The 25,291-nt window shown below is 44.7% G+C and overlaps 1 protein-coding gene across 3 annotated transcripts in view; it reads left to right on the top strand.

Annotated features, from left to right (window-relative positions):
- Positions 1-527: 527 nt before the first annotated feature.
- LOC110503403 (myelin-associated neurite-outgrowth inhibitor) overlaps positions 528-25,291 on the top strand; it is a 98,284-nt gene continuing 73,520 nt past the window's right edge. For 2 of the 3 annotated variants that reach the window (XM_036961989.2, XM_036961988.2), the window contains exon 1: positions 528-954. The gene's annotated coding sequence lies outside the window, so the exon portion shown is untranslated. The remainder of the gene's footprint in view (positions 955-25,291) is intronic. The other variant, XM_036961991.2, reaches the window with a different exon arrangement.

Genomic DNA, 25,291 nt, shown 5'->3' with positions numbered 1-25,291 from the left:
TATTCATAAATGTAAATTCACGAATAAAAAAACACTCTTCCGTGTTTTCTATAAGGTGTTCGAGCAGTACATTAAAAACCTCTTTGGGCTGAGATCCTTCTAACGGGATCGATATGACAACAGCCAGTGAAAGTGCAGGGCGCCAAATTCAAAACAACAGAAATCCCATAATTAAAGTTCAAAAAATCAAACCAAACGATTATGTTAGGTGAGTGCCTAGTCACAGAAAAACACAGCCCTTTTTCCAGCTAAAGAGAGGAGTCACAAAAAGCAGTTATCTTTTAACTAGAGTCCCAAAACTATATTCCTACCCTTTCACAGTTATTCAGCCTAACAAAACTCTGTTGATTTGAATTTCCCAAAAAGAAAGGCAAACATTTTATCTCGTCGTTTTTAGTGACTGTGCTAGTTTGTTAAATTATGTTTGGGAAAAATCCAAACGTGCCGCTCAAGGGCCATCCATTGCCTACAAAACGTCATAAAATGGCGCCGCACTCTAAAATACTTTGATGGGAAATGTCGTTTTTTCTTTTTTGCTCAAACGAGCTCAAGTTTCAACCTCGACCTTCTTTATCCTCTTGACCAAATCATTTCAATGTTCATTCTCTTTAAAAATGAGTTACCTCCAAACTGATATATCTTTACCCCATTTCAAGTTTAGTTTGTAGTTCTAGAGGTTGTGTCCTTTTGTAATTTTGGGAGGCTGAAAAGCCCATCACCATCCAATGTTTGTTTGCCTGCTCATGGCCCCTCTCCTCTCTCCACCCATCACTCCCAATCTCGGCATCCCCATCCCCCACTCCGCGGTGTTCCCAACGCCGCTGCTAGCCGGATAACGCTGTAGCAAAGTGAGAAGCTAGAACACCGATAGCGTTAATATAGCCAGTGTCAACGACTTTGAAGATACCGGAACAAAATAAGGAATTTAGATAACCACATTTGTCCATCACATTGGTAAGACTCGCCCGCTTAATATTGTTGTATCATCTCTACTCTTTCCCCTCTTTTTTTCTGTCAATTGTCCGACACCGATATTGCATGGTAACGTTACATGGAAATAGTATTGATGGTGGAGGATAACTAGCATTAGCGAGCTAGCTAGAGCTATCTTAGTAGTTGGACAAAAATAACATTTCAGCGATGTGCTTCAGAGTGTAACTATTTGATGTGACTTAAATGTTATGCACTTCCTCCATCGTTTGAGTCGAAATAGCTAGCCAATCTACGTATCGGATTGACGGATTGTATGAGAAGGGAAGGATGCAAGGATGCTAGCAAACGTGATGGGATCTAGTATGATTGCGGTGGAATTGTTTAGTGCCTAGCTAGCTACTACTTTCCAATAGCTCTCTGGTCACTCGCATTTTTAAACCAAAGGACAGTGGTTTTTCAAAATGGTGTCGGCATCTCTTGTTTGGTTTAATTAATAATGTTGGACTGTATAACTAACTAGCGTAACTCGCTTAAACTATTGTTGCGGGTGTGGATTTTTAGGTATCAGAAATTCACTTCATCAAAGCGTTTTGTCAAATATAACATTTTAATTTTTGTTTACCGACCTCGAACCTTGAATAACTGAAGTGGGCCATTGCGTTATCAATTAGCCTGGTATTGTTTCGATTTAACAAGGCAATCAACCATTTCAGATGCGTGTTGAAAGAGAAACGTTAACAGGTCAAATGCTTTCTGGATTATTGTCTTGATGTGAGCCTAATCTGCGAATTTCCGATTATCCGGTTTGTAACAGGGATTTATCGCAGGTTTTATGGCTACTGACTGACGTTATAACCCGTGTGGGAATGTGTGCAATCAATCACGACAGGCACTATAATAATGAGGACGTTTGAATGCTGAACATGTCTTTTTTAATTTGATCTAGATATGGCTGAATAAACTAGGTTTAGTAATAACGTTATAACGCATCACTGAAAATTTATTCACGGCCCAACCAGTAATGACAGCACTTGCGTCTAGCTATCCAAAGTGAGTGGGACAATTCATGTCATTGTGCGTTTTATTCATACCTGCATACCTTGACACAAAGAAAATACAATACATTTACAGTAAATTAAAAGATTAGCTATAGAGAAAGTGGACGGCACTCAAGATACAATTATTTAACCCCATATAGCTTGAAACCACGTGTACCTTTGTGTGCTTGAGTTATTTATTGTTATGTACTTGAACAGTAGGCAGCTCAGGAACAATGCATTCAGCCATAAAACTTTCACAGGGAGGGAGAAAGGAAGAGGGCCCTACAGGACCAAGGTCTGTAGAAGAGAAGACTATTCCTGTCTATCTGATCATTCTGCTTGAGAATAGGACCAGTGGATTAGTACAGGCTACTTACTCTCAATTCAGGAGGAATCGTTCCATCAGAGGCAGAATATTTACTTAAGTCTTCTTTGTGTGTTGAATGAATGTTCACCTGTCAAGGACTTGAATGGCCTGTATTTGAACAGTTTCATGACTTCAGAACATTGTCTTGTTTTGATTTCTGAAGTTGTTTGTTTTGATGTTTCAGTGGCGGGTGGATTTTTTAAATAGGCTTAATCGTCAAACGTCTGCAGAAATGACTTGACAGAATAGTCATGTTCATTCCAGTTCTCTCTATGTCCTTTGACTACTTGTGACTTTTTAGGTGAAATTACACCCTCCGTGTTCTAATGCAAGATATGTGTGCTTCTTCATCTGTTGTTTGTTTGTGTGTGTGTTGTCGAACATTTCTCGCCATGTGTTTGCCAGGATGAAACAATCCTGTGTGTCTTTCTGTACTCGTGTCCGAGGTGCCAGAGTGGAAACTGGAAGCCGGGCATTTCTGTGTTCTTATTCTCAACCCTATTTCCGCTCCAGGATCATTCGTTTCCTGTGTTCCTCCTACACCTGGCGATGAACCCATTGATAGTCCAGTCAAGTGTGACAGCGTGTGCTGGCCCACCTCTGTGTCTTGTTGTCCCTTGCCCTACCTGACAGTGTTGCTTCTTGTTTGTGACAATCACTCATCGGCCTCTGTAGTGTCTGCCAAATCAGTTTTAATGGTCAGTGAATCTCTGTCCTCTTGCCTTGTTAGAGGTTAGTTCTGGCCTACACCCTATTTTCTGTGCAATCCCCAAAAGGTGAGCTTCTCCCACCAGCCAGAGAGACAGACAGAAGGGCTCAAGTCCAGGGCCAGGTCTGTGAGTCAGTCATGCTGCCCAGCCATGCTGTGACCAGTGGGCTAGTCATCCTTTCAGTCTGCTCTCTGAGACACTGCTACAGAGAGGTGTGTGTTGGCATTCCCTCTCTTCTCTCATAACAAGTTGTCTCCCACCAACTACAACCTGCTGGATGCGGGATACCGCCATGACCAATCAGGACACCCCATAAGCGTAAACATAATGAATATCGGTGTTTGTCTGGTCTAGACCCCTGTTTTTATAGAATCCCAACAGACAATATTTGATTCACACGTTTCTCTCCATCCCTCATTCATGTTCCCTGGTGGAACCATGTGTGTTGTTTAGAAGGCCCACTGGAATGGTCTCAATGGAAACTAACTAGGGGTCCTGGTTGATTTATAATTGATGATTGCTGTCTCATGTAATCTTCTTTAGCTGTGCTTCCCAGAATATGACAGCTTCAGGGTTCCCCGCTTTTCCGAACAGGAATAAAGGAGCTCACCTCTTGAATCAAATAAAATCCAAGTTTATTGGTTGTGTACACAGATTTGTAGATATCACAGGTGCAGTGAAATGCTTGTGTTTCTAGCTCCAACAGTGCAGCAATACAAAACAATCTACACATAATCCGTAAGTAAAAAGATAGAAGTTAAGAAATATCAGAGCGATCGGTGTCGGAGTCCAGAATATACAGGGCATTCAGAAAGTATTCAGACGACTTCACCTTCTCCACATTTTGTTACGTTACAGCCTTATTCTAAAATATATTAAATTGTTTTTCCCTCCTCAATCTATACACACAATACCCCATAATGACAAAGCAAAAACAGGTTTTTAGAAATGTTTGCAAATTTATAAAAAATTTAAAACTGAAATATCACATTTACATAAGTATTCAGACCCTTTACTCAGTACTTTGTTGAAGCACCTTTGGCAGCGATTTACAGCCTCAAGTCTTCTTGGGTATGATGCTACAAGCTTGGCACATCTGTATTTGGGGAGTTTCTCGAATTCTTCTTTGCACATCCTCTCAAGCTCTTGTCAGGTTGGATGGTGAGCGTCGCTGCACAGCTATTTTCAGGTATTTTCGGGTCTTTCCAGAGATGTTTGATTGGGTTCAAGTCCAGGCTCTGGCTTGGCCACTCAAGGGCATTCAGAGACTTGTCCTGAAGCCACTCCTGCATTGTCTTGGCTGTGTGCTTAGAGTCGTTGTCCTGTTAGAAGGTGAGCCTTTAACCCGCTCCAGTGCGCTCAGGACCTCAGACTGGGGCTTCATCTAGGATTTCTAGTCTCCAAGTCCTTTCCACTGAAAAACATCCTCACAGCATGATGCTGTGTAACGACATTCAGGACAAGGAGTTAAATCTTGGTTTCATCAAACCAGAGAATCTTGTTTCTCATGGTCTGAGTCCTTTAGGTTCCTTTTGGCAAACTCCAAGCGGGCTGTCATGTGCCTTTTACTGAGGAGTGGCTTCCGTCGAGCCACTCTGCTATTAAGCCCTGATTGGTGGAGTGCTGCAGAGATGCTTGTCCTTCTGGAATGTTCTCCCATCTCCACAGAGTGAATCTGGAGTTCCGTCAGAGTGACCATCAGGTACTTGGTCACCTCCCCTTCTCCCCCGATGGCTGAGTTTGGCTGAGTTTGGCTGAGTTTGGCTGAGTTTGGCTGAGTTTGGCTGAGTTTGGCTGAGTTTGGCTGAGTTTGGCTGAGTTTGGCTGAGTTTGGCTGGGCAGCCAGCTTAATGAAGAGTCTTGATGGTTCCAAACTTCTTCCATTTAAGAATTTAATATATATATATTTTAAAAGTGTACCTTTTATTTAACTAGGCAAGTCAGTTAAGAACAAATTTTTATTTTCAATGACGGCCTAGGAACAGTGGGGTAACTAACTGCCTTGTTCAGGGGCAGAACAACATATTTTTACCTTGTCAGCTCGGGGATTCGATCTTGCAACCTTTTGGTTGCAATTCCAACGCTCTAACCTCCAGGCTACCTGCCACCCCATGATGATGGAGGTCACTGTGTACTTGGGGACCTTCAATGCTGCAGACATTTTTTGATACCCTTCCCCAGATCTGTGTCGCGACAAAATCTTGGAGCTCTACGGAGAATTCCTTCAACCTTATAGCTTGGTTTTTGCTCTGACATGCACTGTCAACTGTGGGACTTTATATAGTCAGGTGTGTGCCTTTCCAAATCATGTCTAATTAATAGAATTTACCACAGGTGGACACCAAGTCGTAGAAATATCGCAAGGATGTTCAATGGAAACAGGATGCACCTGAGCTCAGTTTCGAGTCTCATCGCAAACGGTCTGAATACTTACAGTTGAAGTCGGACGTTTACATACACCTTAGCCAACTACATTTAAACTCAGTTTTTCACAATTCCTGACATTTAACCTTTCTAGCGAGGTGCCCTCGACAACATTCTGCTGAAAAGGCAGCGCGAGAAATTCAAAAATATTTTTTAGAAATATGTAACTTTCACACATTAACAAGTCCAATACAGCAAATGAAAGAGAACCATATTGTTTACAGCTAAAGCACAACATATGATAATGTTAGATCACCACCAAGTACAAAAACACACAGCCAATTTTCCAGCCAAAGATGGGCAAAAAGCCACTTGTTGTTAGCGTGTTCAACCCAGTAATCCTTCTTCATGAGGCGCAGGCACTTCATCCAGACAAAAACTCAAAAAGTTATGTTACAGTCCTTTAGAAACATGTCAAACGATCTATGGAATCAATCGTTAGGATCTTTTTAACATAACATAATATTGTTCCAACCGGAGAATTTCTTTGTCTTCAGAGAAGCACTGGAACGAGAGGTAACTCTGTCGGGAGTGCTCGTCATGAGACCAAGGCTCTCTGCCAGACCACTGACTCAGAGGTTTCATGAGCTCCTCCTTTATAGTAGAATCCTCATTCAAGTTTCAATAGACTGTTGACATCTAGTGGAAGCCCTAGGAAGTGCAACCTCATCCATATCTCAATGTGTATTCGGTAGGCCAAACTTTGAAAAACTACAAACCTCAGATGTCCCACTTCCTGGTTGGATTTTTCTCAGGTTTTCGCCTGCTATATGAGTTCTGTTATACTCACAGACATCATTCAAACAGTTTTAGAAACTTCAGTATGTTCTATCCAATACTAGTAATACTATGCATATATTAGCATCTGGGACAGAGTAGGAGGCAGTTCACTCTGGGCACGCTATTCATCCAAAAGTGAAAATGCTGCCTCATATCCCAGAAAGTTTAACCCTAGTAAAAATTCCCTGTCTTAGGTCAGTTAGGATCACCACTTTATTTTAAGAATGGGAAATGTCAGAATAAAAGTGGAGAGTGATTTATTTCAGCTTTTATTTCTTCCATCACATTCCCAGTGGGTCAGAAGTTTACATACACTCAATTAGTATTTGGTAGCATTGCCTTGAAATTGTTTAACTTGGATAAAATGTTTCGGGTAGACTTCCACAAGCTTCCCACAATAAATTGGGTGAATTTTGGCCCATTCCTCCTGACAGAGCTGGTGTAACTGAGTCAGGTTTGTAGGCCTCCTTGCTCGCACACGCCTTTTCAGTTCTGCCCGTAACTTTTCTATAGGATTGAGGTCATGGCTTCGAGATGGCCACTCCAATACCTTGACTTTGTTGTCCTTAAGCCATTTTTCCACAACTTTGGAAGTATGTTTGGGGTCATTGTCCATTTGGAAGGCCCATTTGCGACCAATCTTTAACTTCCTGACTGATGTTTTGAGATGTTCTTTCAATATATCCACATAATTTAACTTCCTCATGATGCCATCTTTTGTGAAGTGCATCAGTCCGACTTGCAGCAAAGCAACACCACACCATGATTCTGCCACCCCCGTGCTTCACGGTTGGGCTGGTGTTCTTCGGCTGGCAAGCATCCCCCTTTTTCCTCCAAACATATTGATTGTGATTATGGCCAAACAGTTCTATTTTTGTTTCATCAGACCAGAGGACATTTCTCCAAAAAGTATGGATCTTTGTCCCCATGTGCTTGATGCAAACTGTTTTCTGGCTTTTTTTTATGGGAGTGGCTTCTTCCTTGCTGAGCGGCCTTTCAGGTCCTGTCGATATAGGACTCGTTTTACTGTGGATATAGATACTTTTGTACCTGTTTCCTTCAGCATCTTCACAAAGTAATTTGCTGTTCTGGGATTGAGTTGCACTTTTCGCACCAAAGTACGTTCATCTCTAGGAGATGAGCAGTATTTATTCTGAGGTCTTTGCTGATTTCTTTTGATTTTCCCATGATGTCAAGCAAAGAGGCACTGAGTTTGAAGGTAGGCCTTGAAATACATCCGCAGGTACACCTCCAATTGACTCAAATTATGTCAATTAGCCTATCAGAAGCTTCTAAAGCCATGACATCATTTTCTGGAATTTTCCAATCTGTTTAAAGGCACAATCAACTTCTGACCCACTGGGATTTTGATGCAGTGAAATAATCTGTCTGTAAACAAATGTTGGAAAAATGAGTTGTCATGCACAAAGTAGATGTCCTCACCGACTTGCCAAAACTATAGTTTGTTAACAAGAAATTTGTGAAGTGGTTTAAAACGAGTTTTAATGACTCTAACCTAAGTGTATGTACACTTCTGAGAGTTATTTCTGTTAGTTGTAATTAATGTGCAACAATGTCTAAACCTGTTTTTGCTTTGTCATTATGGCTATTGTGTGTAGATTGATGAAGTTTTATTTATTTAATGAATTTTAGAATAAGCCTGTAACGTAACAAAATGTGGAAAAAGTGAAGGGGTCTGAATACTTTACGAATGTATATTTACACTATATATACAAAAGTATGTGGACACCCCTTCAAATTAGTGGATTTGGCTATTTCAGCCACCCTTTGCTGACAGGTGTATAAAATCGAGCACACAGCCATGAAATCTCCATAAGCCAACATTGGCAGTAGAATGGCCTTACTGAAGTGCACAGTGACTTTCAACGTGGCGCCGTCAGTTTGTGAAATTTCTGCCGTGCTAGAGCTGCCGCAGTCAACTGTAAGTGCTGTTATTGTGAAAATGAAATGTCTAGGAGCAACAACGGCTCAGCCGCTAAGTGGTAAGCCACAAAACCTCACAGAACTGGACCGCCAAGTGCTGATGTGCGTAGCGTGTGAAAATGGGCAGTCCTCGGTGGCAACACTCTCTACCGAGTTCCAAACCGCCTCTGGAAGCAACGTCAGCACAATAACTGTTAGTCGGGAGTTTAATGAAATCGGTTTGCATGGTCGAGCATCCGCACACAACCCTAAGATCACCATGCTCAATCCCAAGCGTCGGCTGGAGTGGTGTAAAGCTCGCTGCCATTGGACTCTGGAGCAGTGGAAACACTTTCTCTGGAGTGATGAAACGAGCTTCACCATCTGACCGTCCGACAGACGAATCTGGGTTTGGCAGATGCCAGGAGAACGCTACCTGCCCCAATGCACAGTGCCAACTGTTAAGTTTGGTGGAGGAATGAATCACAGTCTGCGGCTGTTTTTCATGGTTTGGGCTAGGCCTCTTAGTTCCAGTGAGGGGAAACCTTAACACTACAGAATACAATGACATTCTAGATGATTCTGTGCTTCCAACTTTGTGGCAACAGTTTGTGGAAGGCCCTTTCCTGTTTCAGCATGACAATGCCCCAGTGCAAAAAGCGAGGTCCATACAGAAATGGTTTGTGAGATCGGTGTTGAAGAACTTGACTGGCCTGCAAAAAGCCCTGACCTCAACCCCATCGAACACCTTGGGGATGTATTGGAATTGGCCATAATCACCCAACATCAGTGCCCGACCTCACTAATGCTCTTGTCCCCGCAGCAATATTCCAACATCTAATGGAACGCCTTCCCAGAAGAGTGGAGGCTGTTACAGCAGCAAAAGGCGAGACCAACTCCATGATTTTGGATTGAGATGTTCTACGAGCAGGTGTCCACATACTTTTGGTAATGTCAGCCTACAATCAATGCAGCCTCGGGATATGCGGTTTCAAGTTTGCAAATAGTTGTCGCGGTGTCTGCATGGAGTCGTCGCGGTGTCTGCTTGGGGGGTAATATACACGGCAGCGACCAAAAGGAAATGATCTCGTAAAATAATGTCATCTGCATTTAATGATGCGGTATTCCACGCAATCATCCCTCTTAATCCACTCTTCATACGTTAATCCTTCACCCAATATCTTCACGAAGGCTGTATTTAGGCAAAGCCTTAGATGGCTTGGCCAATAAGAGTTTCAAACTTTCAGAGCTAGAATCAGTCCTTGTGGCAAGAAAGTGCCTCCCTCTCACGTGTGTCTGTAACGTGAATCTAGTAGAGGGCTATCTACTACTGACACTACAGAGCCCAGGGTTATTTCTGAGTGATGGGGGAGGAGCATATGTTGAATAGTAGTAGTATGTCATTATGTCTTAATAACACAAGGCTGCCCAGACAGCAGATGCTGGAGGAGAGGTGGGGGGGGAGAATATAAGTTTATATTCTTTTCACTGTAATCACCCCTTCACCCTCCCCCTCCATAACTACCAACTAGGCCCACTAGAGAACCCAAGAGAAGGAGCACAAAAAACACCTGCTCCCGCACACAGTGTTAGCATGTAGCGGTTAGCATGGAGCTGTGCACATCACTAGGAACAGCTGCTCTCTCTGTTATTGTTGTGCCCCATGGCCACTGAGTGTGTTCTGCCTAATTAAGTCCCCCTAGCTGCTCGGCTGAGTCTGGGATCAGGTGTTGGCACTTAATCGCCCCCCCTGCCCCCCCCATATGCCCCATCATTGGTTGTGTGAACTAAAGCTCTGACACAAAGGTGTCGATCACTCATAATGCCTGTGTGAATTTAAAGATCTCAGTCTCGCTCTGATGTGTTGGTTCAGTGTGATTGTCCTGTGAGGAATAGTTTTAAGTGGTCTGTGGAATGGAGAGCTTAGGGGAAGAATGGGCTTTTCACAACCAAGGGGCCAAAAACACTCAACATCGACCAGTTAAAACACAGACACACGCTGTCATACTCTGACACACAGACACTTCACCTCGTCTTTTTATTCAGGCACAGCTAGGACGTGCCATGGGGTCCTGGGTAGGCCTGGGCGATGTGGCCTAAAAATCCTATCTCTATTTTTTTTTCAAACTTCTGGGCGATTCACAATAGATATATAACCTAAAAAATATTTGTTTTCTAAAAATTGTGCATTTAAAGTTTAAATACACTGCATTTCAGACTGTCAGCAATAATCTAATGAGTTCAGTCATACCTAGGCTAAATATAGGCTTTCCACAGTCATAAGACCCACTACTAATATTTTATCTATATAGTTAAACCTGCTTTTTTGATGTTGTTGCAAAGATCATTAATTTGGCATTCAAGTCTATGAAAAATGCCCTTTTGTCATTACAGATTTAACTAGAACCATGTATAATGCAAATTCACTAATAATGACTAACATCTTGTAGCAGGCATTAGAAAATGAACACAGGTCTCATCAACAGCTAGATGCCCTCAATCTCACACAAATCATCAAGAACCCACCAGGCACAACCCTAAATCTGTAAACAAGGGCACCCTCATAGATGTTATCCTGACCAACTGGCCCTCCAAATACACCTCTGCTGTCTTCAATCAGGATCTCAGCAATCACTGCCTCATTGCCTGTATCCGCTACGGGTCCGCAGTCAAACGACCACCCATAATCACTGTCAAACACTCCCTTAAACACTTCTGCGAGCAGGCCTTTCTAATCGACCTGGCTCGGGTATCCTGGAAGGATATTGACCTCATCCCGTCAGTTGAGGATGCCTGGTCTTTCTTTAAAAGTAACTTCCTCACCATCTTAGATAAGCTTGCTCCGTTCAAAAAAAAGCAGAACTAAGAACAGATATAGCCCCTGGTTCACTCCAGACCTGACTGCCCTCGACCAGCACAAAAACATCCTGTGGCGGACTGCAATAGCATCGAATAGTCCCCGCGACATGCAACTGTTCAGGGAAGTCAGGAGCCTATACACGCAGTCACTAGCAAAGGCTAGCTTTTTTCAAGCAGAAAACTCCAAAAAGTTCTGGGACACTGTAAAGTCCATGGAGAATAAGAGCACCTCCTCCCAGCTGCCCACTGCACTGAGGCTAGGTAACACGGTCACCACCGATAAATCCATGATAATCAAAAACTCAAACAAGCATTTCTCAACGGCTGACCATGCCTTCCTCCTGGCTACTCCAACCTTGGCCAACAGCTCCGCTCCCCCCGCAGCTACTCACCCAAGCCTCCCCAGCTTCTCCTTTACCCAAATCCAGATAGCAGATGTTCTGAAAGAGCTGCAAAACCTGGACCTGTACAAATCAGCTGGGCTTGAGAATCTGGACCCTCTATTTCTGAAACTATCCGCCGCCATTGTCGCAACCCCTATTACCAGCCTGTTCAACCTCTCTTTCATATCGTCTGTGATCCCCAAGGACTGGAAAGCTGCCGCGGTCATCCCCCTCTTCAAAGGGGGAGACACCCTGGACCCAAACCGTTACAGACCTATATCCATTCTGCCCTGACTTTCTAAGTTCTTCGAAAGCCAAGTCAACAAACAGATCACTGACCATCTCGAATCCCACCGTACCTTCTCCGCTGTGCAATCTGGTTTCCGAGCCGGTCACGGGTGCACCTCAGCCACGCTCAAGGTACTAAACGATATCATAACCGCCATCGATAAAAGACAGTACTGTGCAGCCGTCTTTATCGACCTGGCCAAGGCTTTCGACTCTGTCAATCACCCATATTCTTATCGGCAGACTCAGTAGCCTCGGTTTTTCTAATGACTGCGTGGCCTGGTTCACCAACTACTTTGCAGACAGAGTTCAGTGTGTCAAATCGGAGGGCACGCTGTCCGGTCCTCTGGCAGTCTCTATGCGGGTGCCACAGGGTTCAATTCTCGGGCCGACTCGTTTCTCTGTATATATCAATGATGTTGCTCTTGCTGCGGGCGATTTCCTGATCCACCTCTACGTAGACGACACCATTCGGTATACTTCTGGCCCTTTCTTGGACACTGTGCTATCTAACCTCCAAACGAGCTTCAATGCCATACAACGCTCCTTCCGTGGCCTCCAACTGCTCTTAAACGCTAGTAAAACGAAATGCATGCTTTTCATCCGTTCGCTGCCTGCACCCGCTCGCCCGACTAGCATCACCACCCTGCATGGTTCCGACCTAGGATATGTGGACATCTATAAGTACCTAGGTGTCTGGCTAGACTGTAAACTCTCCTTCCAGACTCATATCAAACATCTCCAATCCAAAATCAAATCTAGAATTGGCTTTCTATTTCGCTTTCTATTTCGCAACAAACTCACGCCGCCAAACTTACCCTAGTAAAACTGACTATCCTACCGATCCTCGACTTCGGCGACGTCATCTACAAAATAGCTTCTAATACTCTACTGCAATACTCTGATGCAGTTTATCACAGTAACAAAACGGATGGCACTAAAGCACCTTATACCACCCACCACTGCGACCTGCATGCTCTAGTCGGCTGGCCCTCGCTACATATTCGTCGCCAGACCCACTGGTTCCAGGTCATCTACAAGTCCATGCTAGGTAACGCTCCGCCTTATCTCGGTTCACTGGTCACACTGGCAACACCCACCCGGTGCACGTGCTCCAGCAGGTGTATCTCACTGATAATCCCTAAAGCCAACACCTCATTTGGCTGCCTTTCCTTCCAGTTCTCTGCTGCCTGTGATTGGAACGAATTGCAAAAATCGTTGAAGTTGGAGACTTTTATCTCCCTCACCAACTTCAAACATCTGCTATCTGAGCAGCTAACCGATCGCTGCAGCTGTACATAGTCCATCGGTAAATAGCCCACCCAATTTACCTACCTCATCCCCATACTGTTTATATTTATTTACTTTTCTGCTCTTTTGCACACTAGTATCTCTACCTGCACATGACCATCTGATCATTTATCACTCCAGTGTTAATGCGAAAACAAAGTGTTGGAGAAGAAAGTAAAAGTGCAATATGTGCCATTTAAGACAGCTAACGTTTAACATATGAAAACTGGTGGTTCCTTTTAACATGAGTCTTCAATATTCCCAGGTAAGAAGTTTTAGGTTGTAGTTATTCTAGGAATTATAGGACTATTTCTCTCTATATGATTTGTATTTCATTAACCTTTGACTATTGGATGTCTTTCAATTTGCAGAGGTTTTGTTTCCTGACTGCTGAACATGACGGTTGAGCAGAATCTCTGGCCAATTAATGAAGCAATACGTCTCGAGGGGGTGGGGTATATGGCCAATATACCACGGCTAAGAGCTGTTCTTAGGCACGACGTAATGCGGAGTGCCTGGACTCAGCCCATAGCTGTGGTATATTGCCCATATACCACAAACCCCCGAGGTTTGCCTTATCGCTATTATAAACTGGTTACCAACGTAATTAGAGCAGTTAAAATAAATGTTTTGTCATACCCGTGGTATATGGCCTGATATACCACAGCTGTCAACCAATCTTCATTCAGGGCTCGAACCACCCAGTTTATACTAAGCTACCAGAGAGGAAAGGAAAACAGCAGTACTTGTTTATTAAGATTGGATTTGAGTGGCAACAGTAGTGGTAGCAGACTGTGTATGTTTGTGGGGGTAGATTAGTGGTATCACGGTGGGTTGGTTCCCTCTGTCTTATTGAATTAGAAACACTGCCATTAGATTGTACTGATGACCTCCTTTATCAAGTGTGAGCCAGCCGTCACCATGGAGACCTGGGGAGGTGGAGCTGTGATGGAATGGGGAAAGGGAGAGCAGGCAAACGGAAGAGGAGAGAGAACCAGAGTACGGAAGGGGTAAAGAGATGGGAGAGAGGAATATATCTGATTGAGGTTGAGTGGGTTCCAATCAGTGACTCTGACCTGCTATCTCTCTTCTTCACTTCCAATCAATGACACTTAGCATGGAACCAGTGGTCTGAAGTGGCAGTGTGCAGGTTCCAAGCCCAGCATTAACCCAACTAACCGTGTCTGTGTGTGTGTCAGAGGCTGCCTCTGAACCTGTCCTTTGGCCAGCGATAGCTAGTTAACCAACAGGACTGGCGCGCACAGGGTTCCCACAGAGTGGCGCGCACAGGGTTCCCACAGAGTGGCGCGCACAGGGTTCCCACAGAGTGGCGCGCACAGGGTTCCCGCAGAGTGGCGCGCACTCTTGGCTTACTATGCTGCTGCAGTGTTCCTCTCAACAGTCAGCAGCTGAATCATTTATACCTGGCCTTATTCATTCTCTCTCGCTCTCCCTGCCTCGCTCTCCCTGCCTCGCTCTCCCTGCCTCGCTCTCCTGCCTCGCTCTCCTGCCTCGCTCTCCTGCCTCGCTCTCCCTGCCTCGCTCTCCTGCCTTGCTCTCCTGCCTCGCTCTCCCTGCCCCTCTCTCGCTCTCCCTGCCCCTCTCTCGCTCTCCCTGCCCCTCTCTTGCTCTCCCTGTCCCTCTCTCGCTCTCTCTCCTGTCCCTCTCTCGCTCTCTCTCCTGCCCCTCTCTCGCTCTCCCTGCCCCTCTCTCGCTCTCCCTGCCCCTCTCTCGCTCTCCCTGCCCCTCTCTCGCTCTCCCTGCCCCTCTCTCGCTCTCCCTGCCACTCTGCCATTCTTTCTCTCTCTGCCTCTCTCTGGGAAAGAGGGGTGAAGGATTGAGAGTGAATCTGAAGAAAGGAGTGAGAGTTGTTGAAGATGAGGCGATGGATCAGTGCATGTTATCCTGTAGGCTTGTGATTGTGTGTGTGTCTGCACATAGCTGCTCTGCCTGGATGGAGCCTCAGGCCGTGTGTCTGCCTGGGGCCGTATAGGGTAGGAGGAGGAGGAGGAGGAGGAGGAGGAGGAGGAGGAGGAGAGAGAGATGCATTTGAACATGTTCACATTGCAACACCTTACGCCTATTGAAAACTACTACTTTTTCAGTAGCCTTGTAGAAAGTCTAGATCCCTGACCCTGCTGAGTCTAGAACCCCCCCCCTACGAACAAGGGAGCGAGAGGGATGCACATGGGGGCACCTTTATTTTCTATCAGCAACAGGAGGTGATCCTGTCAAGGCCTGATTATTCAGACACAGAGCAACACACACACACACTGAGTCAACACTAAATAACATGTACACAGTCTACACTCAGCAGTAAAATACATATGGGGCACACAAATCGGAGCACCACTCTGGCTGGCTGGCTGGCTGACTGACTGACTGACTGACTGACTGGCGCACACACTTGACTCTCAACACATTTGCTGTGATTAGCTTATCTGTGTATTGATCCATTGCTTGGTGGATAATTTGGCAAATCCCTCTCTCGCTCTCCCTCTCTCTCTCTCGATCCCTCTCTCTCTCTCGATCCCTCTCTCTCTCTCGATCCCTCTCTTTCTCTCGATCCCTCTCTCTCTCTCGATCCCTCTCTCTCTCGATCCCTCTCTCTCTCGATCCCTCTCTCTCTCGATCCCTCTCTCTCTCGATCCCTCTCTCTCTCGGTCCCTCTCTCTCTCTTGATCCCTCTCTCTCTCTCTCTCTCGATCTTTTCCTCTCTTTATCTCGATCTCTCTCTCGATCTCTCCCCCTCTCTCCCCTCTCTCCCCCTCCCTCTCCCTCTCTCTCTCATCTCTCTCTCCATCTCTCTCTCCATCTCTCTCTCCATCTCTCTCTCCATCTCTCTCCCTCTCTCTCTCCCTCTCTCTCTCTCTCTCGAGATCTCTTCCTCTCGAGATCTCTTCCTCTCGATCTCTTCCTCTCGAGATCTCTTCCTCTCGAGATCTCTTCCTCTCGATCTCTTCCTCTCGAGATCTCTTCCTTTCGAGATCTCTTCCTCTCGATCTTTTCCTCTCTTGATCTTTTCCTCTCTTGATCTCGATCTCTCTCTCTCCCCCTCTCTCTCCCCCTCTCTCTCCCCCTCTCTCTCCCCCTCTCTCTCCCCCTCTCTCTCCCCCTCTCGATCCCTCCCTCTCTCTCTCTCGATCCCTCCCTCTCTCTCTCTCGATCCCTCCCTCTCTCTCTCTCGATCCCTCCCTCTCTCTCTCTCGATCCCTCTCTCTCTCTCGATCCCTCTCTCGAGATCTCTTCCTCTCGATCTCTTCCTCTCGAGATCTCTTCCTCTCGAGATCTCTTCCTCTCGAGATCTCTTCCTCTCGAGATCTCTTCCTCTCTATCTTTTCCTCTCTTGATCTTTTCTCTCTCTCGATCTCTCTCTCGATCTCCCTCTCTCCCCCTCTCCCCCTCTCTCCCTCTCTCTCTCCCCCTCTCTCCCCCCCTCTCTCCCCCTCTCTCTCGATCCCTCTCCCTCTCGATCCCTCTCTCCCTGTCGATCCCTCTCTCTCTCTCGATCCCTCTCTCCCTCTCGATCTCTCTCTCGATCCCTCTCTCTCTCTCGATCCCTCTCTCTCTCTCGATCCCTCTCTCTCTCTCGATCCCTCTCTCTCTCTCGATCCCTCTCTCTCTCTCGATCCCTCTCTCTCTCTCGGATCCCTCTCTCTCTCTCGATCCCTCTCTCTCTATCGATCCCTCCCTCTCTCTCTCTCGATCCCTCTCTCTCTCTCGATCCCTCCCTCTCTCTCTCTCGATCCCTCCCTCTCTCTCTCTCGATCCCTCCCTCTCTCTCTCTCGATCCCTCCCTCTCTCTCTCTCGATCCCTCTCTCTCTCTCTCTCGATCCCTCTCTCTCTCTCTCGATCCCTCTCTCTCTCTCTCGATCCCTCCCTCTCTCTCTCTCGATCCCTCCCTCTCTCTCTCTCGATCCCTCCCTCTCTCTCTCTCGATCCCTCCCTCTCTCTCGATCTCTATCTCTCGCTCGATCTCTATGTCTCTCTCTCTCTCTCGATATCTCTCTCTCTCTCTCGATCCCTCCCTCTCTCTCTCTCGATCCCTCCCTCTCTCTCTCTCGATCCCTCCCTCTCTCTCTCTCTCGATCCCTCCCTCTCTCTCGATCCCTCTCTCTCGCTCGATCTCTATGTCTCTCTCTCTCTCGATATCTCTCTCTCTCTCGATATCTCTCTCTCTATCTCTCCCTCTCTTTCTCGAGATCCCTCTCTCTCGAGATCCCTCTCTCTCTCTCTCTCTCTCTCTCTCTCTCTCTCTCTCTCTCTCTCTCTCTCTCTCTCTCTCGAGATCCCTCTCTCTCTCGAGATCCCTCTCTCTCTCGAGATCCCTCTCTCTCTCTCTCCTCTCTCTCTCTCTCTCTCTCTCTCTCTCTCTCTCGAGATCCCTCTCTCTCTCTCTCTCTCTCTCTCTCTCTCTCTCTCTCTCTCTCGAGATCCCTCTCTCTCGAGATCCCTCTCTCTCTCTCTCTCGAGATCCCTCTCTCTCTCTCTCTCTCTCGATCCCTCTCTCTCTGATCTCTCTCTCATCGCTCTCTCATCTCTCGCTCCATCTCTCTCTCCATCTCTCTCTCCATCTCTCTCCCTCTCTCTCCCTCTCTCTCCTCTCTCTCTCTCTCTCTCTCGAGATCTCTTCCTCTCGAGATCTCTTCCTCTCGATCTCTTCCTCTCGAGATCTCTTCCTCTCGAGATCTCTTCCTCTCGAGATCTCTTCCTCTCGAGATCTCTTCCTCGAGATCTCTTCCTCTCGAGATCTCTTCCTCTCGAGATCTCTTCCTCTCGATCTTTTCCTCTCTTGATCTTTTCCTCTCTTGATCTCGATCTCCTCTCTCCCCCTCTCTCCCCCTCTCTCCCCCTCTCTCCCCTCTGCTCGATCCCTCTCTCTCTCTCTCGATCCCTCCCTCTCTCTCTCTCGATCCCTCCCTCTCTCTCTCTCGATCCCTCCCTCTCTCTCTCTCGATCCCTCTCTCTCTCTCTCTCTCTCTCTCTCTCTCTCTCTCTCTCGAGATCCCCTCTGCTCTCTCGAGATCCCTCTCTCTCTCTCTCTCTCTCTCTCTCTCTCTCTCTCTCTCTCTCTCTCTCTCTCTCTCTCTCTCTCTCTCTCTCTCTCTCTCTCTCTCTCTCTCTCTCGAGATCTCTCTCTCTCTCTCTCTCTCTCTCTCTCTCTCTCTCGAGATCCCTCTCTCTCTCTCTCTCTCTCTCTCTCGAGATCCCTCTCTCTCTCTCTCTCTCTCTCTCTCTCTCGAGATCCCTCTCTCTCTCTCTCTCTCTCTCTCTCGAGATCCCTCTCTCTCTCTCTCTCTCGATCCCTCTCTCTCTGATCTCTCTCTCATCGCTCTCTCATCTCTCGCTCCATCTCTCTCTCCATCTCTCTCTCCATCTCTCTCCCTCTCTCTCTCCCTCTCTCTCTCCCTCTCTCTCTCTCTCTCTCTCTCTCTCGAGATCTCTTCCTCTCGATCTCTTCCTCTCGATCTCTTCCTCTCGAGATCTCTTCCTCTCGAGATCTCTTCCTCTTCCTCTTCCTCTTCCTCTTCCTCTCTCTCAAATTCAAATTCAAATTCAAGCTGCTTTATTGGCATGAAAAACATTGTGTCAATATTGCCAAAGCAACAATGTATACAATATACATTGTAACAAAATTATAAATGATAGCAAATAATAATATAAAATGGTAGTAAATAATAATACAAAATTAAATACAAAAATAATAGCAATAAAATGGTAACAGTCTACAGTAAACATTGATAATTATAGTAATAACAATAATAGTAATAATAAGTAAGTTACTGTTTACTATGCAGATGTTATTATTCAGTGTCCCTCAGGCTATGGCAGGAAAATACATATTTGGCTGCAAGAGGAGCCATTGCTCCTTCGCCCATGAGTATTCTTAGTTTTTCCTCTGGGTTCAATTTGTAAAAATTTGGAATATATGTAGTCATTTCTGTGAATAATGAATCTCTTTGTGAGGAATATTTATCACAGTAAAGGAGAAAGTGCATCTCTGTCTCTACCTCCCCTGTCATGCAGTGACCACATACACGCTCCTCTTTGGGTAGCCATGTCTTTTTATGTCTGCCGGTTTCTATTGCCAATCGGTGGTCACTCAGCCTGTACTTGGTAAGGATCTGTCTCTGCTTCGTATCTCTGACAGAGTAGAGATAATCAGCCAATTCATATTCTCTGTTTAGGGTCAGATAGCAATTTAGTCGGCTTTGGGATTTTGTTTCGTTTTTCCAGTATTGTAAATATGATTCCTTTGATTGGTTCATAATTTTGCTTATTGGAATTCTTTCTTTTGAAGCAGTGCTGGCGTCAGCTTGGTTGGTGAGGTCCAACACCAGCTGACTGAGAGGGCTCGTTTCTGGGCTCAGCTCTTGGGCTTGAAGTGCTTTAAATTGCAGACTCGAAATTGGACTTGAATTTAGATGTAGCCAAAATTTTAATGATCTTTTCTGTATTTTCATTATTACTGGAAAACGGCCCAATTCTGCCCTACATGCATTAGTTGGTGTATTTCTCTGGACTTGTAGAATTTTCCGACAGAATTCTGCATGTAGGGCTTCAATTGGATGTTTGTCCCACATTTTAAAATCCAGTTTATTGAGTGGCCCCCAAACCTCACTTCCATAAAGTGCTATTGGTAGGATTACACTGTCAAATATTTTAGTCCAAATTCTAATTGGGATGTTGATTTTGAATAATTTCATTTTTATTGCATACATTGCTCTGCGGGCTTTTTCTTTGAGTGCCTTCACTGCCATATTAAAGTTTCCCGATGCAGATATGGTCAGACCAAGGTAGGTGTAATGTTTTGTGTGTTCAATTAAGGTGTTGTTCAGGGTGAATTTACATTTGTGTTTCTGACATCTGGGTTTTTTTTGGAAAATCATGATTTTAGTTTTTTGGAAATTTACTGCCAGGGCCCAATTATGGCAATATTGCTCCAGAATATTAATGTTTTGTTGAAGACCTTCTTTGGTTGGTGATAGAAGTACCAAGTCATCAGCATATAGCAGGTATTTCACCTCTGTGTCAAATAGTGTGAGTCCTGGGGCTGGAGATTGGTCCAACATGTCTGCTAATTCATTGATATAAATGTTGAAAAGATTTGGACTCAAATTGCAGCCTTGTCTCACACCTCGACATTGTGAAAAAAATTCTGTTCTTTGGTTTTTGATTTTTATTGCACACTTATTTTCTGTGTACATACATTTTATTAAGTCATACACCTTACCACCAAGCCCACTTTGTAGAATTTTGTAGAATAGCCCTTCGTGCCAAATCGAATCAAATGCTTTTTTAAAGTCAATAAAGCAAGCAAAGATTTTGCCCTCTTTTTTTTGGTGGACGTGTTTATTAATTAGTGTGTGTAAGGTGTATATATGGTCAGTAGTGCGATGGTTAGGGAGAAAGCCAATTTGACATTTACTTATTACATTTTTTTCTTGAAGAAAGGTTTGAATTCTTGAATTCAAAATGCTACAGAAAATCTTTCCCAAGTTACTGTTGACGCAAATTCCCCTGTAATTATTGGGGTCTGATTTGTCTCCACTTTTGTGGATAGGGGAGATGAGCCCCTGGTTCCAGACATCAGGGAAGCAGCCAGAAGTTAAAACCATGTTGAACAATTTAAGCACAGCATTTTGCAACTCAGGTGTGCTGTTTTTCAGCATTTCATTTCTGATGTTGTCTACACCACAAGCCTTTTTTGATTTAATAGATTTTAGCTTTTCATTTAGTTCTTGTTGGGTTATTGGGTAATCTAATGGATTTTGGTTGTTTTTAATGACTGATTCAAGGATGTTCAATTTTTCTTTAATTTCTAATTGGTTCTGTTGTAAGTCTTTTTGTGGGATGTTTTTGTATAGATTATCAAAGTAAGTTTTCCAAATTCCTACATCTTGTATGGCTAATTCTTGTGGCTTTGATGTGCTTAAATTGTTCCACATGTCCCAGAACTGATTTTGGTCAATTGCGTTTTCAATTTCATCAAGTGTCTTGTTGGTATAATTCAATTTCTTGCATTTCAGTGTTTGTTTATACTGTTTCAGAGTTTCAAAGTATTCATATCGTAGCTCTGGGTTGTTTTGCTGCTTATGTTTTTTGTTTGACATTTGTCTTAGGTGTTTTCTAATTGTTTTACATTCATTATCAAACCATTTGTCAGAAACATTTTGATTTTTGCTTCTGATGTTGCATTGCTTTGGTTTTCTCAAATTTGCTTTCAATGCTGCTTTTTGGAATATGCAGTTGATGTTTTGAGTAGCTGAATTGACACCATCTTTATTGTTTTGGTACTGTGAGTTATTGAAAAACTGTATAGAGTTCATCATTTCATTTGAGTTCAATGTTTCAATGAATGCCTCTGCACTGTTTGGAGCCCATCTGAACGATTGGTTTATGTTGTAAAGTTTATTGGGCTGTTTTTTTGAATGAATATTGCCAGTTAATTTCTTCAGAAACACGTTGATCTGACTGTGATCTGACAATGGTGTCTGTGGTCTGACAGTGAATGCACTAATGGAGGAGGGGTCAATGTCAGTGATGGCATAATCGACTACACTTGTCCCAAGAGCTGAGCAGTAAGTAAACTGACCTAAAGAGTCCCCTCTGATTCTACCATTAAGCATGTACAGGCCTAAGGCTCGACAGAGATGTACTAACTCTTTTCCATTTTTGTTCAGTATTTGGTCAGGACTGTTTCTATTATTTATAATAGGGCTACTGTACAAGGAGGGGTGTCCAAATATGTGGTGGTTACCTCCCGCATCAGTGTAGTCAGGCTCAGAACCTGTTCTTGCATTGAAATCTCCACAAAGAAGCACTTTACCCTGCGCCTGAAATGTAATGATTTCTGTCTGGAGATTGTCAAAAAACTGATCATCATAATATGATGAATCTGAAGGAGGAGCATAAGCTGCACATATGTATACATCATTGTCACAATAGATTGTACCTTTGTTAAGTTTTAGCCAAATGTGAGTGGTACCTTTTTTCATTTCATTCAGTGCTAAGTCCTGCTTATGCCAAATGATGATTCCACCTGAGTCTCGGCCCCGTTTAACATTTTTATGTTTGATTGATGGTAGTAAACTTTCTCTATAGCCTGAGGGACACTGAGTATCTATGTCTCCACGACACCATGTTTCCAGTAGGATTATGATGTCCTGTCCCTTGATGTTTTTAATCAATTCTGGATTAGTTGTTTTATAACCAAAATGTGAAGAGTATAGGCCCTGGATATTCCAAGAGCTGATAGTTAATGATCTCATTTATAATAAGTGATATTCACTGGTTTGAGTAAAGTACATCGAAAATAACAAAAAAAATTAAATACTATATATATATATATATATATATATATACATATATATATACATATACATACATACATATATACACACATACATACATATATACATACACATACATATATATATATATATATATATACATACACATACACATACATACATATATATACATACACATACATATACACACATACACACACACACACACACACACACACACACACACACACACACACACACACACACACATACATACACACACACACACATACATACATATATATATATACATATATATACACATACACATATATATATATATATACACACATACATGCACATACACATATACACACATACATACATACATACACACACACGCGCACACACACACACACACACACACACACCATTACATATAATAATTATTATAATACCGGTGTCAATACATTTAGGAATATTTGTAAACAAATGAATAAGAATGGAATAAGATTGCACTGTACTTATTTTATGTGCAATCTGCAACCCTGTGTGTTTGTGTGTGTGTGTGTGTGCGCGTGTGTGCCCGTGTGTGAATTAAAGGGACTGTCTAGCTCAGTAGTCTGCATATTAGTTGCAGTAGTTGGCGCACCTCTCCTATCTCTGATTGTTCTAGGGGTCTTCTGCCAGAGGTTACCTCAGCATATGTAGGCTGACGATCTAATTGATACATGGTGTGGACTGCATCATGTGGTCTACTTCCCTGAAGGGCAGTGTTCTGACCGACCCTGGAGTAGTGGTCAGAGCTGTGTTGTGATGGGCTGGGTCTAGTAGAGCTGTGTTGTGATGGGACAGGTCTAGTAGAGCTGTGTTGTGATGGGCCGGGTCTAGTAGAGCTGTGTTGTGATGGGCCGGGTCTAGTAGAGCTGTGTTGTGATGGGCCGGGTCTAGTAGAGCTGTGTTGTGATGGGCCGGGTCTAGTAGAGCTGTGTTGTGATGGGCCGGGTCTAGTAGAGCTGTGTTGTGATGGGCCAGGTCTAGTAGAGCTGTGTTGGGATGGGCCGGGTCTAGTAGAGCTGTGTTGTGAAGGGCCGGGTCTAGTAGAGCTGTGTTGTGATGGGCCGGGTCTAGTAGAGCTGTGCTGTGTTGGGCCTGGTCTAGTAGAGCTGTGCTGTAATAAGCCATGTCTGGCTCTTTTCTCCTCGGGATGGTGGAGGTACTGTTGTTTCAGAAGGTGGGGCGGGGGACCTTTGTTGCTGGGGTGATGGGTGTGTGGGTCCCTGCCAAGTGTTGCATCTTTTAGGTCCTTGGCAAAGGTTCTGATACTGTCCTGATCAAGATGTATATTATCATATAAGTGTTGACATGTCAGAGTGGGGTGGTGAGCCGTTCTGACGTTGAGCAGTGAGGCACAGTCCACAGTGATCTGTTGATTTATTTTGTCGATCAACTTTTCTGGGAAGTCTTTTCTTGGTAGGAGGGTGGACACAACTATATTGGTTGTTGGGAACATAGCCTGTGCCCGTTCTGCCACTCTTCTCACTGCCCCAGATACATTTTCACCTTTGGCATGAAGGTCGTTTGTGCCAGTGTGGATGATGATGTTGTCAGGGGTGTCAATCCTGGTCTGACTGAGTAGCTGCATTGCACTCTCAGTTGTAGGACACCAGAACTTATACACCTGGTGTCTAGGGAATAATCTTTCCTGGACTAAGAACTTCCCATTTGAATCAATTAGAATTACAGTTGTGGGTGATTGTCTGGGTGGAGCAGACTGGGAGGCTGGTATTCTGACCTGGGCTGGAGCAGACTGGGAGGCTGGTAGGTTAACCTGGGCTGGAGCAGACTGGGAGGCTGGTATTCTGACCTGGGCTGGAGCAGACTGGGAGGCTGGTAGGTTGACCTGGGCTGGAGCAGACTGGGAGGCTGGTAGGTTAACCTGGGCTGGAGCAGACTGGGAGGCTGGTATTCTGACCTGGGCTGGAGCAGACTGGGAGGCTGGTAGGTTGACCTGGGCTGGAGCAGACTGGGAGGCTGGTAGGTTAACCTGGGCTGGAGCAGACTGGGAGGCTGGTATTCTGACCTGGGCTGGAGCAGACTGGGAGGCTGGTAGGTTGACCTGGGCTGGAGCAGACTGAGAGGCTGGTAGGTTGACCTGGGCTGGAGCAGACTGGTAGGCTGGTGCAGTGTCATCCGGCTGTGTAGTGGAGGCCATGCTGGTCTCAGGTTCTGCTTGTGTTGTACCAAGCTGGTGGACATGTTCTCTAGATGCAGAGGACACAATGACTCTCTGCCGGTTGAGGGTGTCAATGTACCTCTCTTTTTGTTCGAGCTCCTTTCTTGTTGTGCTCAGATGTACTCTGAGGTCATCATTTGTCTGACTCAGCTTGTCCATTCTGCTTTCTAATTTAGCTATGGATGCTCTGCTCTCCTCCCTGAACTGTTTCATCTCTTCTTTGAGTTTCTGGACAGTGTCCTCCTCTTGAAGCTTCTTCTCTCTGAGTTCTATGACCTCTGCTTCGACTAGAGAGAGGGTGTTGTGGAAACGTTGCATAGCAGGTGTTCTTATTGAAATTGTCATGTCCTTGACTCTGTCTGCTGCAGGTGAGGTAGGTAAAGGGACGTTGAGGGCTTCCTGCTGGGTCACAGAGACCATTGGGGTCTGCTTTTCTCCATCTCCCTCCTTGACTTTTTCCTCATTTTCTGAGATGATGTCAGCGTCTTCTTTTAGGGTAGCAAACCTATTCTCAAAAGCCTGGAGGCTTGAATCATTGCCTTGTATCAATACAGTTCCATTATTATATAAGTTTACTGTTTGATATGTGTTGCTCTGGTCAGCTTCTTCAAAAATGCTGATCTGACATCCTTGGCTGATGCCCCTCTTTTTTGAGAAAGGGAAATGGTTGCAAATAACCTTTTTCCATATGTTCCCTCGATTGGTATTAAAAATTAAATTTGCTCTTGTTTTGTAACTGGTAAGATCTGCAAACAGGCATTCAT

Source organism: Oncorhynchus mykiss, chromosome 24 (genome assembly GCF_057628025.1).
Source record: "Oncorhynchus mykiss isolate SJ-2025 chromosome 24, ASM5762802v1, whole genome shotgun sequence".
In the NCBI taxonomy this organism is placed as follows: Eukaryota; Metazoa; Chordata; class Actinopteri; order Salmoniformes; family Salmonidae; genus Oncorhynchus; species Oncorhynchus mykiss.
The sequence above is the reverse complement of the archived record's forward strand: the minus strand, read 5'-3'. Positions and strand labels throughout refer to the sequence as shown.